Source organism: Apteryx mantelli, chromosome 5 (assembly GCF_036417845.1).
Source record: "Apteryx mantelli isolate bAptMan1 chromosome 5, bAptMan1.hap1, whole genome shotgun sequence".
NCBI classification, from domain to species: domain Eukaryota; kingdom Metazoa; phylum Chordata; class Aves; order Apterygiformes; family Apterygidae; genus Apteryx; species Apteryx mantelli.
Window position 1 is genome coordinate 75,354,667 of NC_089982.1, and position 15,087 is coordinate 75,369,753.

Genomic DNA, 15,087 nt, shown 5'->3' on the forward strand with positions numbered 1-15,087 from the left:
AGGCTCCCTGTACAATCAGTGGAGAAATGCAGGCTTCCCAAAATAGACAGCTAGCACAGAGCAGATTAATTACATCCTAGAGAAACACATTTCTGTCCATCACTGTAAAAGAAGTCTAGAGGGAACAAGCTCAGCTATAGACCCGCTCTCTTGTCTACGTCTGAAGTCTGGCAGGATGTATCCCACTGTAAGTGCATATCAGTTTTCAAGTGCATTTAATTTGAAAATCTGATCCCATGTTTACTATAGGGGAAGTGAAAAATAGCTTTACTGTAATGAGAAAGCTGTTTAAATGTAACAAGAAAAATGTTTAAATATAGTCATATCCTATTTTAACTCACACTTGTATATTTAATAGTGCTAATATTACATAGCATGTATAGACCATCTTTTATCTGTGCTCAACCAGTTTTCCAGGGAATAGAAATGAGGCATAGAAACATCTAGACTTAAGTTTTCTGAAGTACACATTAACCGAAACCATCAGGAGTCCTTTTGTGTTGTGCTGAGAATCTGAAAATCACAGTGGAGCTCATGCCGCCTCCTTGGTTTCTGACTCACTCTTCCATTCACTCGGCACGCACACAAGATGGGGGCTAGAAGCACCAGGGCAGTAGTTGTGAATATATGATGACACTTCAGATTGCAATTTTTTCAGTACCGATGGTCCCAATGAGTGGCCTTGAAGGTACAACTAGGTGAGTTCTCTGTAGAAGTTGATAGGCTGAAACAAACTGCATGTCTCCTCAGCTAGAAAGTAGATTTCCAAACACTAATCTTCAAGATTGGTAAATGTAACATTGCTTCATAGAAATCTATTCTCACTTCACCCTGACTTCAGCTCCCATTCCATCCTCCTGTCACAGCCTCACCAAGAGCCCTTTCCCCCCAGTCTCAAAACTCAAGTGTGAAAAACTTAACAGATTTGACATAGAAATGTAAGATTTCATTCCATTGTCCCAAGCAAAGGGAAGAGGAGGGAAAGAAAGCACTTTGGACCGAGGCTGTCAACTGAGTATCAGGAACAACCAACGCAGTAACAGGTCGCCACACATCAGGAAAAACCATTTTAACAAACAGTGGACCTATCTCCTCAAGTCCCACTGATAAGCAGGGTGAGGGTTTTCACTGCACTTGGTTTCTTTGCTTTTCCAAACTCAGCAACACGAGTTCAGCTGTGTGCAGATTCAGCCTCAGCTGCCACGGTAGTGAATGACACAGTTATATATCCCATTACTAACTCTTCTATGCCTGATGTAGAAAAACATCACAGTGCATTTATTTCAAAAATGTCCCTCGCTGTTACTATTTGAAATCATTCTGCTCTTTTATCACTATCTGAGTTGACTGCCCTCTGTTTCACTTTGCCTTCAGTTGCAAACCTGGCACATGTCAAGTCGTATGCTGCCCTTGAAGCACAATGATCGAAAATAATCTGAAATGAAATTCCCTATGTAATTTGTACCCACGGTCATCTGGTAAAGGAATCAGACCCAAACAAATTTCCCCCAGCACAACTCTGTAACTGTGGGACTGCAGATCACTACGCTTGAGCACCTCAGTCTCATTCCTTACAACAGGCAACTTTCTCACCATTTGTCTTCAAAAGCAATTTGGCAGGATACTGACTCCATAAACTCCTCTTGCATGCAAGTTCACAACAGATGCAGGCACTCAATCAAATACAGAGCAAGGCAAGGCAAAAAAAAGAGGATGGCAGGCAATTATATAGAGGACAAGGCAAAGTCAAGTAAGGTACCATGCAGTCCTCAATGCGCACTGTCTCTAAGAATCTCCAAAATGGGGCAGGTTTTTACTTAGAACAAGCATAAACACAAAAAATAGACAGATATATTTTGGGGTAGGATATTCACAAGCACAGTGATTTCCCTAGGGAGTTGAATCAGTTTAATATTTTCAAAGTCCTGTGGTAATACTGTCATCTTTGGACAACGCAATGAGCCTGAGTTCACCTTACATTGTAAAGCATCCTGTATGGTAGAAGACGTTAGATTATTGTCTGGAAATGTACTTGGAAAAGCAGCCACCAGTCATAGTCTATACACTACTTTAAATTTTGCCTTCAGTAGTTAAGATTTCAATCTGGAAACTGACAGTAATCTGACAATAACAAGCAACTTAGTAAAAATTAGAAAATAATGATGCATCAAAAAATGGTGACAAATTATGTATTACTTTTCTTATATTTTTCTTTGAAAGATTCCAAAAATTGGTGCATGTATGAAGAAGGCAGGAAAAAAAATACCTATGGGAAGAAGCTAGGGCAATACAAAATTACCCAAATGTGCTAATATACATATTACAGTTGTTTAGCTAGCTTAATAATGCCATTTCTTAGAACAGATGGGATACAGCCCTCTCATCCTTAAATTAAAGAACATGCAACTTTATGCTGATGAAGTTTTTAATCATCCAGGACACATAGTTTAACAGTCAGAATTTTAATTTAGTGACAATTCCTTGGTGTGATCAGATAAAAAAAGGAAAATAATAGCATTCTCAAAAGCACAGATCCTAGTAATCTTCACTGCTAGTAGCAAGCCAGCAAACAAACTGCATGTTAAACGAGGTAATGGTAGCAGACAATAAAAATTCTTACCCAAAGGGCTCTCTGCTGGAGTTCAGAAATTTTCCAGCAGTCCTATTATTAGGGTCCAAAGTCACTGGCATTGGTCTTTGTCTTATTAGTCAATGACAAAAATTCATTTGCCTATAGTTAGAGGAAGAATCATTTTGGCATAGATGCTATTCCTTAAACAAGCACAAAAGAGTCATCACTCAGATTAAAACACTTAATTAAAAACTGAATAAATTATTTAATGCTGTATTAGGTTTACTACGGTATAAGTAGCCACTTAAAATTCTATAAGAAAATGCAATTTAAATGAGAAATTAGCAACCACAGAACATTATTTTTGCAAGTGGCTTTTATCATTTGTCCATAACAGTTTGAAATGGCATTTTTTCCCCACTTGTTTGGGCAACTTCCATTGGTGAATGGAGGGTACCTGTTTCCTCCTGATTTTCAAGTTTGATGAAAATCTCACTAGGAAGAAATGCTCAGTTTAATGAAGAAATAATGACAGAAGTAATTTTCCAGCATACATCCAATATGTATGTGTATATATATATACACATACATACAGAGAGAGAGAGAGAGAGAGACAGACAGAGAGAGTGAACTGGTCTGGGATGGTCATGACCCCCTTGGCCAACCCTAGAGAGTGTAATCACAGGAAAAAAGTGCATGTACATGTTGAGAGTCTCAGCAAGTCTGACTTCAGTGAGATAACTTGCAGGGCTCTTCTCAACTAGTCTCATGGGAGAGGAGTGCAGTCTGTGATTTTAATAGCAAATAGTGCAGCGTTAAGTGACACCGCCCACGTAAGGGGTACAGGGCTGCAAAACAGCAGGGGAGACGTTTGCTCCGTGGACTGCCTGATAGAAGCGCCAGGTGAGGTAGCCCCTATTAACTACAGTTCAAAAGCAGTGTGACATACAGTTTTACAGATATATTGACTAGCATTACTAAAAAATAAAGTTTCCCAAGTAAAGTAGATAAATGCTTGTTTAACCCAGTTTTTAGAAGTGCTCTTGAACTCATCTTTAAGATCATTTGAGTTGCAGCAGTTATTATGAAGGCTTATAAATCAAGTGCAACTACATCAAGAAAAGGGAAAAGAGTGCTGTATGACTCTTATATGCTTCTCCCTCTCCTATGAACCTCATTAAAGTGAAATTGAATTATGGTTTTGCACTGAAATCTCTGGAGCACTGAGGCATTAGGAGGGCTGATGAGAGCTATGACCAGTGTAGCAAAACCCTCACAACTTTATTATGCATTTGTTTTAAGCTTTAAGAAGACTAACTCGCTTCTCTCCTGCCCTCTACTCCCTGTACGTCTGCCATTTCCAGTTCCTACTCCCTCTTCTATCTCATGAAGTCATTAATATTTTATAAGTTATTAACATGTAAAGAGCTGCTCTAGGGTACCAAGCACTCTGCGTGAGTCACTGGTGGTGGCCTACTGGAAGGGCACATGCTTCTTTGGCTGTAAAGCCCAAGCAGGGTATTTGGCAAGGGCTTTCCAGCTGTGCCGTCTCGGGGCAATGCTCGGCCATGCCACTGGACCACCTAGCTGATGCCTCCCGGCCAAGACCAGCTCCTCAGTCACACTGAGGAAACGTGCATACCTCCATTTCACATATCCTTACTTTCAGAGGTTTACATTTAGATCTGGCTCTGGGTTGTTCAGATCCTGACTCACTAAAAAGCAGCCCTTCCCTACAGAGATGTACAAGGAGAGGGCCAGACTCTGTAATAAGTACTGCTTTCCAAGTCACTTCCCTAAAGGGCAGGAACATCACAGCCAGCGTGAATGCAGAGACTGGGACTACTTAAAGCATGCTCAATCAAGCTAAGGTTTGATCTCTATTTGGCAGAGTACTTTTTTTGTTTGGTTGTTTTTCTTTAAAGCTGGCAGAACGACAACTTAAGAACAGCTGTTTTTTTGTAAGGGCCGATATGTCAGGAAACCCATCCCAAATGATCCCAAGTCTCAAAGACCGATTTTACCCTTTGCTCTCACAAAGTACAACAAACTCTGGGGCAATCTGAGTTTGCACTTTGATCTTGGAGCCCTTAGATGATCCGACCATAAACCAGAAAGGAAACCTCAATTTCAAGTATATTAGAGCTAATCCCATTATACTTAAAAAGCTATTACAGTGGTAGGAAAAAGGAGAAGGACTGAGGAAGTCTAAAATCCCCAAACATCACCATACTACAAGATCACCTGACAGCTTTTGCTCTCCTTGCAATATAATCAATATTTCAGTTGTCTCCTTTGGGGGAGACAGCAACACGAGTCTTGTACACATACCTGCAATTTTCTTCAGGTTGTTCAAAGAGCTACTGTTTACAAGGAAGCCATCAGTGTAACTTGCTTGCACACTCACAACACTTTCAAAAGTTCCATAGTTGGATTATAAAACAGAGAGAGGAAAGAAAAAGAAGGTGAGAGATCTGAAGAAGATGAGGTCAAAGGGGTGACACCTCCTACTGAGCTTCTTCCCATATGCAAAATCTAGACTCTGAGTTTTATAAACAATAATAAAGGAGAACGTCCAAAGGGACGCAGCCCTTGCAGTCATTGCAGGCAGATGGACTGGAACAACAGTCACCAAGACATTAATTGGAACTTGAGTCCGATTAAAATTAACTGTTGGTTTTCTTTTGTATGTTGGGCAAGGTTCAGTCCAGGTCAGCTCTGGGACCAGACTCACGATGGGGCTGTCACAAGGACGACAGTGTCTTGGGGCTGGCTGCAAGCAGGCAGCAGTGGAGGAAGGTGGCAGGGCTGCTTTGGTGGCAGGTCTGGCTTATGCCAGGGTGGCATACCTCAGACCTACCTGGCCCCCTCTTGGTTGCTGAGGCTCCCACTCAGCAGAGCAACACGAACGTGCTCAACGAAAGCACTAATCCCACTGACATCAAATAAAGTGATTCATTGACTTAAAGTGGAGCTTTTCCTTAAGCACTTTTCTGAGCTCCAGGAAGAAGTAGTGCAGGAGAGACCAAGAAGTTGTACAAAGAGAACCAAGGACAGCAGAAAGTCCAAGAGAAAACAGAAAGTTCACAAGCCCCATGAAGAGACAAATTGTCCCAGCGAGGGAACAGCTTTTTCCTTCCCCAGAGAACACTTGTTTTGTTTATCTGAGGGTTTTGGTGCGTGCTTTCAGTTTCTTGCATATTCGGGGGCTTGCTTTCATTAATTTCTGAAGTGGGAAACTGTTTTTTTTTTGTTTTTTTTTTTTTTTAAGACCTCCACAACTGGATGTTTTATTTTAAATGAGACCTTACTTAATATCATTTTTTCAACAGCAATAACTAACCAACCCTGGAAATATGATTGTTTATGTAACCAGGTGGGGTCCCACCCAACTGAACTCAGCATTATTCACCCCTGGCCCCAGTCCAACATTTTCCCCAAGACACTGCAGGGTGGATTTCATTCCTGTGAAGCTCAAAACAAAACACTGTGGCCTGACCTAGCCTCAATCTCCTTTTAGCAGTCCTGGTCCTTCCTGGAGGACCCACTGTGCACCTATCATCCCCGACCAGGGAGACTTGCAACCCTTCATGCTCCTAATTGCAAACACATGGTGTCGATAGAGGGATAACAACCTGATTAATTTTTTTCCCCCAAAGAAGCAGACCTTTTCAAAAGGGTGGTTTTGATAACATTGTATTTGAATAGAGCTGAAAATCAATTAGCTCTAAACATTTTAAGGTACTTCTTTTCTTCTGCCTGTATCTCCTGTAGCCAGTGACAACCTCCAGGAACTGTTTAACTCCATTCCCTAGCACAGACTTCGCTTGCAAGAACAAATCCCACTTTCCAAATGGGCCATTCCTTTTGGTTTGATCCGTGCTAAGCTCTGCTGGCAGAACCATATTAAAGACCGTGGCTCCTCTGCAGCTGAACCGTTGGCCAGCCTCCCCCAGATGACATTTATAGCCCTACCTCTCTTTATCAAATGACTTACCTCTTACATTATCTATCTTATTTTCAGCTCCTGTCATTTTATCCTTCCCTCATTCCTGTCCATCCTGTTTGTACGGCTGAAGCAATGTCTTTTTGCTTGGTCCCAGCTGCTTTGCCGTGTACATGTGAAGCAAAAGTATGAGAAGGACTTTATGGGACTTGACCCTTGGGGAGGACTTCTCCTCCCAGCTTTACTTCTCCTCCCACTGGAGCTGGCTCACTTGGGGCTTTGAACTCTTAAAAAGCTTCTATGCAGCTGCATTTTAGCCTTCTCCCCTCTTCATGTCCCATTCAGGCCATGTGCCCGGTGAGAAGAAGAGCAGCTGATGCCTCTTTGCCTGCTGCCAGCTCTGCCAACAGGCCACCAACCTCCGGCAGCGATGAGGCAGGCAGCTGGTAACAGCAGCCTCTGAAACCACCCGGGGATGTCTGTCAAAACCCTCCGTTCAGCTGCCAAAAGCCTCAGGGGCAGTCTCAGCATTTGAAAAAAGACGAGGCTCAGCCAGGTTTTGGGCCGGCTCCTTTCTCCCGGATTTGCTCTATACCCCGGGGTGGGGGCTGACAGCTGTGGCTGCTGTCAAGCCTGGTATCTGCTCAGCTCCTGGGGCAGTGAAACCTGTCAAACATGTCACACGCAGGAAAACCCTCAAAGTCATTCCTTCCATAGCCAACTAGATAATTCCCATGATTTTTTCTGACACATTTTGCTAGAAGTATTTGACATTTGCTGAGCATTTGCCTCACACCTGTTATTGTATGTTTTTCACAGCATTCCAAGCCTCTTTTCCCAAACTTGGTGCACAAGTAGCTTCTGCCAAGAATTTGCTAGTTAAAAAGCACAGAAATTATAGGTCATACCCTCTCCTGGCCATCAACACTACCAGTTATCATTTCATAGCCTAAACCTTTTACTTGCTAGGGAAACAACGGTAAATCTACACTAGCAATTTGTCACAGAAAACCTGTGTGCCAGCGGTGGCTCCAATATATATCACCTATACCTACACACACACTCTCTCTGTATATACATATATATATCTATATATACACACAAACACACACCCACAAAGGAAGTTACAATTACACACTAGCAATTTTGCCTGTCCTAATTGCTTCTTATTCTCTAACTGTTAGCTACAATTTTGCCTGCAAGGAAGGAAAGCATTAAATGACAACCTGTCAGCTGTACTGAGCCCTGGAAAGGAAGGCGAGAAAGTGGCACTTCATGCAGGTGGCAGGACAAGGATAGCAAAGGAATTTGAAAAAGGCAGTGTCATGGTCTGAGGGACAGCAAAAAAAAAATCTAAGAACACAAATTGTTTTAAACTTAAGTAAAACCCTAAAACCAGACCAAGGCCAGCAGGGAAAACCCAACCAACAAAAGACAACAAACAAAAATAATACACTTACAGGGTGTTAATAATGTTTTGCATGCTGAAAAGTGGCCACCACCTTATAAACTTGCTCACAAAAGAAAGCCCCAGAAAAGTCTGTGAAAGCACACACATTCTTACAAAAAATAACAGACTGCTCAATCTGAGAAAGCTGCATTATTTGATTTAAGAGCCACAGAAGTCTGAAAACTGCTTCTTTATTCTGCAATACTTACGTGTGCAGAAAATACCTGAAAAAAAAAAACTTAACTGCATTAATTCTTCCTTAGTGAAAATAATGCTCAGGATTGAAACAAGCCTGGAAAGCATTGACTGTTAAAGGCTGAAGATGCAATGGATGGGGAATGACTTGTCAATGATACTGAGATTAGTGCAATTCTCTCTCACTGCTTTACAACAGTCATATTTTATTAATCACATCAACAGCACCCTGTAAAAACTGAAATCTGCCTACAAAGCTAGCACACACGGGAAAAGCTCACCCGTGTTTGTTTTATTTTAAACAAAACCTACAGTAGCTCCCATTGTTTGTTTGTTTTATCCCCAGACTAGACAGCATGTGGCTCATGAGCCCCATTGATAGACATGATAAAGCTTATGCCAGATCTGATTGATGACTGCACTGGGAAATGCTACGAAGGTCACTCCTTAATGCTGTTTGCAGCTGGCCCTGGTAAGCAATGCTAGAGCACTGTAAAATCCAGACCTGCTAATCGCTAATAACAATGGAAATTACATCCCTACCTTTCATTACCTTCTGTTCCATTTTTGCCAAAACAGTAATGCCATAAGAGCAAGTAACCGATGAGAAACCACATAAATTTTGAAGTGATCCTTAAAAATTAAACGTACTTTAATGGATGGAATAAAAAAAACAATCCACCCAGAGCAACCGGCCAAATAATGAGCCTTGTACAGACAGGCCAGAGTAGTTTAGCAAGAAAGCAGCATAATAAATAGCTTTTGCCATCCACTTCCCTGAAAAACTGAGATAACATATACTCTGTGAAAGACTAGTGCTGTCCCTGATAATGTGAATACACAAATTAAGCTATCTGCTCAAAGTCAGTTTATTTTAGATGAACCAAGGAAATATGTTTATTAAAAGTGGCTAGCAGCACAGGATAAGTTCAGTGGGCCCAAACATCAGTCAGTCACATAGAAGGACACCAAAATCTTGTTTTCCATAAATGTTAAGATATGATTGGGAAAGTGATAGAGACTTCGGGGAATTCACAAACATGATATAATGGCAGTCCCCTAATGAATAATATATACTTAGTGCAACTCACAGCATTTACCCCACATACACAAAATGCTGTATTTCTTGGTGGGGGGGGGGAGAATACTGTTATCTTTGAGATATTATCTAAATTACAGATTAAGATTGAAATCACATGTGCACTATTTTCTAGCACTTATTATTAATGGATGAAAATATTTTTATTCAGCATTTTGTACTCATAATGCTTTTGGCACAATAAGGATATCACCGACATCTGTCCTAGAGAAAGACAGCCATTACCACTCAGCTCAAAAATACATGATGGCAGAGAAATGTTGGCAGCAGAAATCCCCAGATCTGAAAACACCCCACCACTATTTCAGCTGTCCTCATGAAAGGAGTAACGCACTGATTTTTTTAAAAAGTTTATTTCTACTTTTAGTTTAGAAAAGAGATTCAAAGAAGGCAGTCATACAGTTTTACTGACAAACATGCACTATCAACTGGGAAGAAACCGCTACATCTAAGAGCGGCATCTTTACAAAAACGAGCCTGTAAGAAAATCCTCTTAGGAATTTCTTTCCTAGATTTCTTGATGGACAGTGGTAAAATATACAAGAGATATCGATCTGTCCTCTTCACAGCCTAGTGTATTCTCCCAGGGCTCCTCTAAGAGAGGTGATCGCGTTGGCTCGTTTTGGCAGTATTGCCTGCTAAGGGCGCTCAGCAGCTTGAACACTCACATCTTACCGCGTGCTGCGCACCTCAAGCAGCTTTCGGTCAGGGCAGCACAGGAGTAATGGAAGGCAGACAAATTACTTTTCGGCCATTTAGTGACTTTTTTTTCTTAAAATCTCTCTGAAAAAGGGCTTGTGTCCCCAAAAGTTCATTTGTTATCCAGGAGGAGATATTCCCCCTTTCCTCAAACCCTGATTATGTTCCTGCAACCCTATGGATGAGCCTTGCTAGCGCCAGCACACGTTTCATGACCTGGAGAGAGTCAATAGTTAACTTTCTAACCAGAGAATAAGAGCTACAAAATCTTAAAAACCTACCTGCAGTGTTTTACAGTACCATTGCACAGGCAGCACAAATGCAACAGCTCAATGTATACGTACACGTATGTATACGCAGGTGCAGTGTGACAGCCCTGCACACCTAGCCCAGGGTCACCGCTGCGTGATTAAATCCACATGTTTTCCTACCGGCTCATGGCGTGGGCAGAGGTACAGACAATTCCCTTTAATATCGTACAGAGTGTCTTTTGGGGGAGTGTCTGCACAGAGCAATAAAGAGCTACTTCTGCACTGGGGCCAGCTTAGGACCTTGCATAACAGAAAAGTTAATTCCTCCTGAATTTGAATGGATAACCCGAACAGACTTACACCAGGAACACGTTTCAGGACTTAGCTTTTTAAGTCCTGGCTGAAAGTTCACAGTGACTCTGTAGTACTTCGGTTGTCTTCCATTTTTCTATTATTTTTGTTGGGTTTGAATATTTGGGTTCAGCTGGAAGCCTAAGAGCAGTAACCAGGATTATCTACTGGGTGTGTAAAAAGCTCATCTGCCCAGCCCAAACAGGCAGGTCCTTTGCCAGTTGAGACACTGTATTTGCAGATAAACTGACGAATCAGTGCCAAGTCAGGGCTACACCAGCAGCTAGGTGTCATTCACACATAACACAAGTTGAACTGCGCAACTGGAAGGGATGCATGGATCTGTTGAGAAGTTGAACACAGCAGGCTTTAGGGCAACTAAAAGCACATTAATATAAAGTTAACTAAAGCATATGGTAGCTTGGAAGCAGAAATCTTCGCGTCCCACCCTCCTGCTCTGGCAAGGTAGAGAATCTCTCCCAAATCCATATAAAGGCTCTTCCTCCTCGCCCCATCCACGCAACACAAAGAGAGCGGCTTTGAACAACGCGGCTGGCCAAGCACACTCGTGGTTAACCAGGCTTCCATTGACGGACACATCAGATACGAAACTTTTGAAAATGGCCGGAAATTAAATCGGTAGAATCCGGATTGCATAAACCCGCACTGAGCCTCCGGCTCTTTGTCCTGGGGCAACGTCGCGGGAACGTCTGCAGCGAGCAGCGGGGCAAGACAATTCCTGCCTGACCTGCCCTTCCCGCAGGTTTTCTTTGTGCCACTGAAAGGAATAGCACAATTAGTCGTGCGTGTAGCACGCAGAGCCTGGCTCTGTTGTGATTTCAGTGATATTCATTTTCTGATGTCTCAGAGAATCTCTCTTAAATTTGAGAGCTTGAGGAGATGCAAACAAAAAACCTCATCTGCTCATTTTATAAGATTTTAAAATAGTCAGGATAGGCTGACCTATTGAAGTGCGTTTGCATTTTACTCCTCCTTGCTGCTACTACTGCCAGAAACACAGCAATTTTGATCCCAAAGAGCTTCCAAATCCCCTTACCTAAAGATCTGCCCGAGAAGCGGTAACGGCACATAACACTTCTACATTCGCTGAGCTGCTTCCTGACAAACACCAAACAGCGCTGCACGTAACCAAAGGCACCGAATGCCTGCTCATTGTTCTAGGCACGCGACTGCCACTAAGATCACTGACTATTTACACACACAAAGACGACTGTAGATGCTTTTTTTTCCCCACAATCCATTTCAAATTCTTCTTAGATCCATCTGGTGAGTACAGCCTTAGAAAGCCTGGGCTGCTCCCACTCTGTCTGCAATGCAACATTAGCTCCTTTTACACCTCAGTTTGGAAGGGAAAAAGGAATTGTCCAAAAGGAGAAAGGAATTGCGCAGCTCTTCCTACAGAAACCACCAGGAGGCACAAGGGATGACTAGAGGGCACCAAGCGCCCATACAGGACAGCGCTGATGGGTCCATCCATCTGGCTGCCAAGCCATTCGCTTGGCTCCCTACACCACCCTTTCCCGCACAAACAGAGAAAAAGAATTTCATCACACTGCTGTCTTCATAAAAGAAAAATGTGGCTCCCTAACACAGTGAGCAAACAGCAGCAGAGCACCTGTGAGGGCAGGATGCTACATTTACGGAAAATATCCCTGAGAACGGAACCAATCCCTGCTGTGACATTTTTTTCCTATAGAACAAAACAAAGAACTGCACAAAGAACAACTAAATCTGTGGGCTCGGGTAGCTCTGGACTGCAGTACAATATTTAATTAGATCTTTCTCATTTTGAGGTTTATTTCATTATATTACAGTCTGACCTCAGCTGAAAAGATCAATCACCGTGAAGGTATGATAATAAAACAGATACAAACCTATCAAGTGTTTGCTGCATCAAACTGATTACACAGGAGCCAGAGGGGAGATCAGCTAACTGCTTCTGTGTTCCTCACATCTCCCTCGTCCTGCCTTTCAGAAGCGTATATTCATCTATATTGCCTTCCCCGGCAGGTGAATTCCTTGGTTTCCTGAGGAGCAGGGATGCCTTTCGACTGCAGCCAGAGGATCTATTCAATGTCTCTGGCTCCAGGACCTGCAATTTATACAGCAAAGTCTGCTCTGGGCTGCTTATCTAGCTCTCTCTTTTGCCTGCCTATTTTTTTCCTACTGGCTAAATCTTTGGCAAGTTTTCTCTCTTCCCCCACCGAACCAACAAAGTTAAAATTGAGTTTCCAAAAAAAAAAAAAAACCTCAGTGGAAGAAATCAAAATACGTCGCTGCAAACTGAATAGCCTTCTACCAATCACACGCTGCTTTTTAGTTTTAACCTCTCTGTTAAACAGGAAATAAAAAGGAGGGAGTCAGACGGCGAAGCCAACGGGACGGAGCTGGAAGGATGGCTCTCTTCGCCCGTGCCCTTGCCGGATCCAGGGCTGCAGCATGATGCAATCAGCCTCTCCGCGGCGACGGAGCGGGTGCAGGCGGCACCGGGGGGGAGAGACCACCTCCTCCCACCCGAACCGGCGGAGAGCCACGGAGCTCCCGGCCGCACAAAGCGGCGGCCCGGCCCGGCCCGCCTCGCCCGCGCCCGCAGCGCCGCGGCTTGCTGCCCTCGGCGGCAGCGGGGCGCGCCGGCGACCCGGCGGCTCAGCGCCGCGGGTGCCCCGGGCTCGGGCTGCCCCGGCGCCCGCGCGGCCGGCGCAGCCCCTCCGCGGGCGCAGCGCTTCCCCTCCCGCCCTCGCCTCGCCCCGCCAGCGGCGGGCCAAGCCCGGGCCACGGGCCGGCGTCCCCTACCTTGCGGGCCGCGGCGCGGCGGCTCCCGGCACAAAGCGGCTCCCTGCGCGCAGCGACGGGGGCGGCGCAGCTGCGGCCGCGCAGCGCAGCCGAGCCGAGCGCAGCGCAGCGCAGCGCAGCGCAGGCAGCACCAGGGCCGCGCCGCGCCGCGCCGGGGGCGTGGACACCAGGACGCCCCGCCCCCCGCCCGGCCCCGCCCGGAGCGGCCGAGGCGGGGAGAGGCCGAACAAAGGCGGCGGTGCCGCGCTGCGCGGGGGGCTGCGCAGGGGGCTGCTCTGCCCGCGGCTAAAGCATCCCCGTGCAGGGGACGCGTGAAGTCACGCACAGACTCCGCACTGTTTTAAAACTGCGTTCTTTCATATTCTAGCCCCGTGCCCCCCAGATTTATATCGAGAGCGCAAGGCCAGGCTGTTTACACTGATTAAAGTTTATATCGATTAAAAGTGCCTGCGGAGAGCTTAAAGCAGGCCTCCGTTCTTAACAAGCTTGCAGGTTGAACCAGTGCAAACTTGCATGCGGACAAGGTGGCTAAACGTGTTCCAGCTTTGCCAGGTTCACATATTTATTTTCTTCGCTTTCCAGTAAAGAACTTGGAAAACTGAGGTCGCAGGAGAATGTTACTAAAGGAAAGAACATCAATCAAGGCAACAATATTTCTGCATCTGTAGTTCAGCTGGGTATTAGAGTACCTTTTATTTTATTTTGACTATAACAGTTTGATACACAAATGTTCACCTGTAAGAAGTATTTATGGAGCATATTAAATGCAAGTTCATCAGTCTGTACAAGCCTGTAGCTTGTGGCATTGTGCATCTTAGAGCATCCAATTTCATGTGTGCATTAAGAGTCTTTAATTTTGGTGAATAAAGTTTGGTTTGATCTGGCCTAGTTAAATATGGTCTTCTTTCCTGTTTTATCACCCTCATTCACTCTAATAGGCTGGCACCCAAAGTGGAGGTTCAACAAGGAGAAAATTCTGTTTTTTCAGCATTTACACTGCACAGCCAGCTATGGTATACACAAAATCTCTGCAGCCCAGAGCAGGAGTGCTGAATTCACAGCCCAGCCTTGTATGGACAACTTATTCCACCTAAAACTCACTTCCAACTGCTTTCTTTCTTGTCTGCCTTTGGGTATGGGCAGGGAAGGAGCTGCAGCCCGGATGAGCTCTCCTGACAGCAGCAGCCTGCTCCTACCTGCCCTTTTTCATGATGCTTGTTGGGAGCTGGCAGGAATGGGAAGGTCGGAGTAGTTGGAAGTAGTGATCCTCCTGGCAGTATTAAAAGGCTTGCTGGGCCTTGAAAAATTAAACCACGGCTCCTCTTCTCCACAGTCCTATTGCTTTCAGCTATTGCCATTTCAGAGCTGCTTGATTAGGATCAGGGCCTGTGAAACATGATAGCTAGAGAGAACCACCCAAAACAGTTTGCTGGAGTCAGAACAGCTCTCAGCTGCTCTGGCACATGCTGCATAATCCGCACCGAGTACCATTATTTGCATGGTTGCAACAAAAACTTCTAGAGCATGTTGGTTTTACTGTCCATGGCTTGATAAGATTTAATGCACATATTGCATTAACTCTAGTAACATTTCAACATATAGCCTCTGCCTACCCTAGGAAGTTGTGTAGCCTGTTTGGAAAATGATGGACCTTGTGTTCCTAGATGAGCCTTGTGTGAGCAGGATGCCTGGTTCTGTTGACATTGCTGA

The 15,087-nt window shown here is 44.3% G+C and overlaps 1 protein-coding gene across 2 annotated transcripts in view; it reads right to left on the reverse strand.

Annotated features, from left to right (window-relative positions):
• Positions 1-13,502, reverse strand: part of AFAP1 (actin filament associated protein 1) — a 123,715-nt gene extending 110,213 nt beyond the window's left edge. For both annotated transcript variants that reach the window (XM_067298265.1, XM_067298264.1), the window contains exon 1: positions 13,378-13,502. The gene's annotated coding sequence lies outside the window, so the exon portion shown is untranslated. The remainder of the gene's footprint in view (positions 1-13,377) is intronic.
• Positions 13,503-15,087: the final 1,585 nt, after the last annotated feature.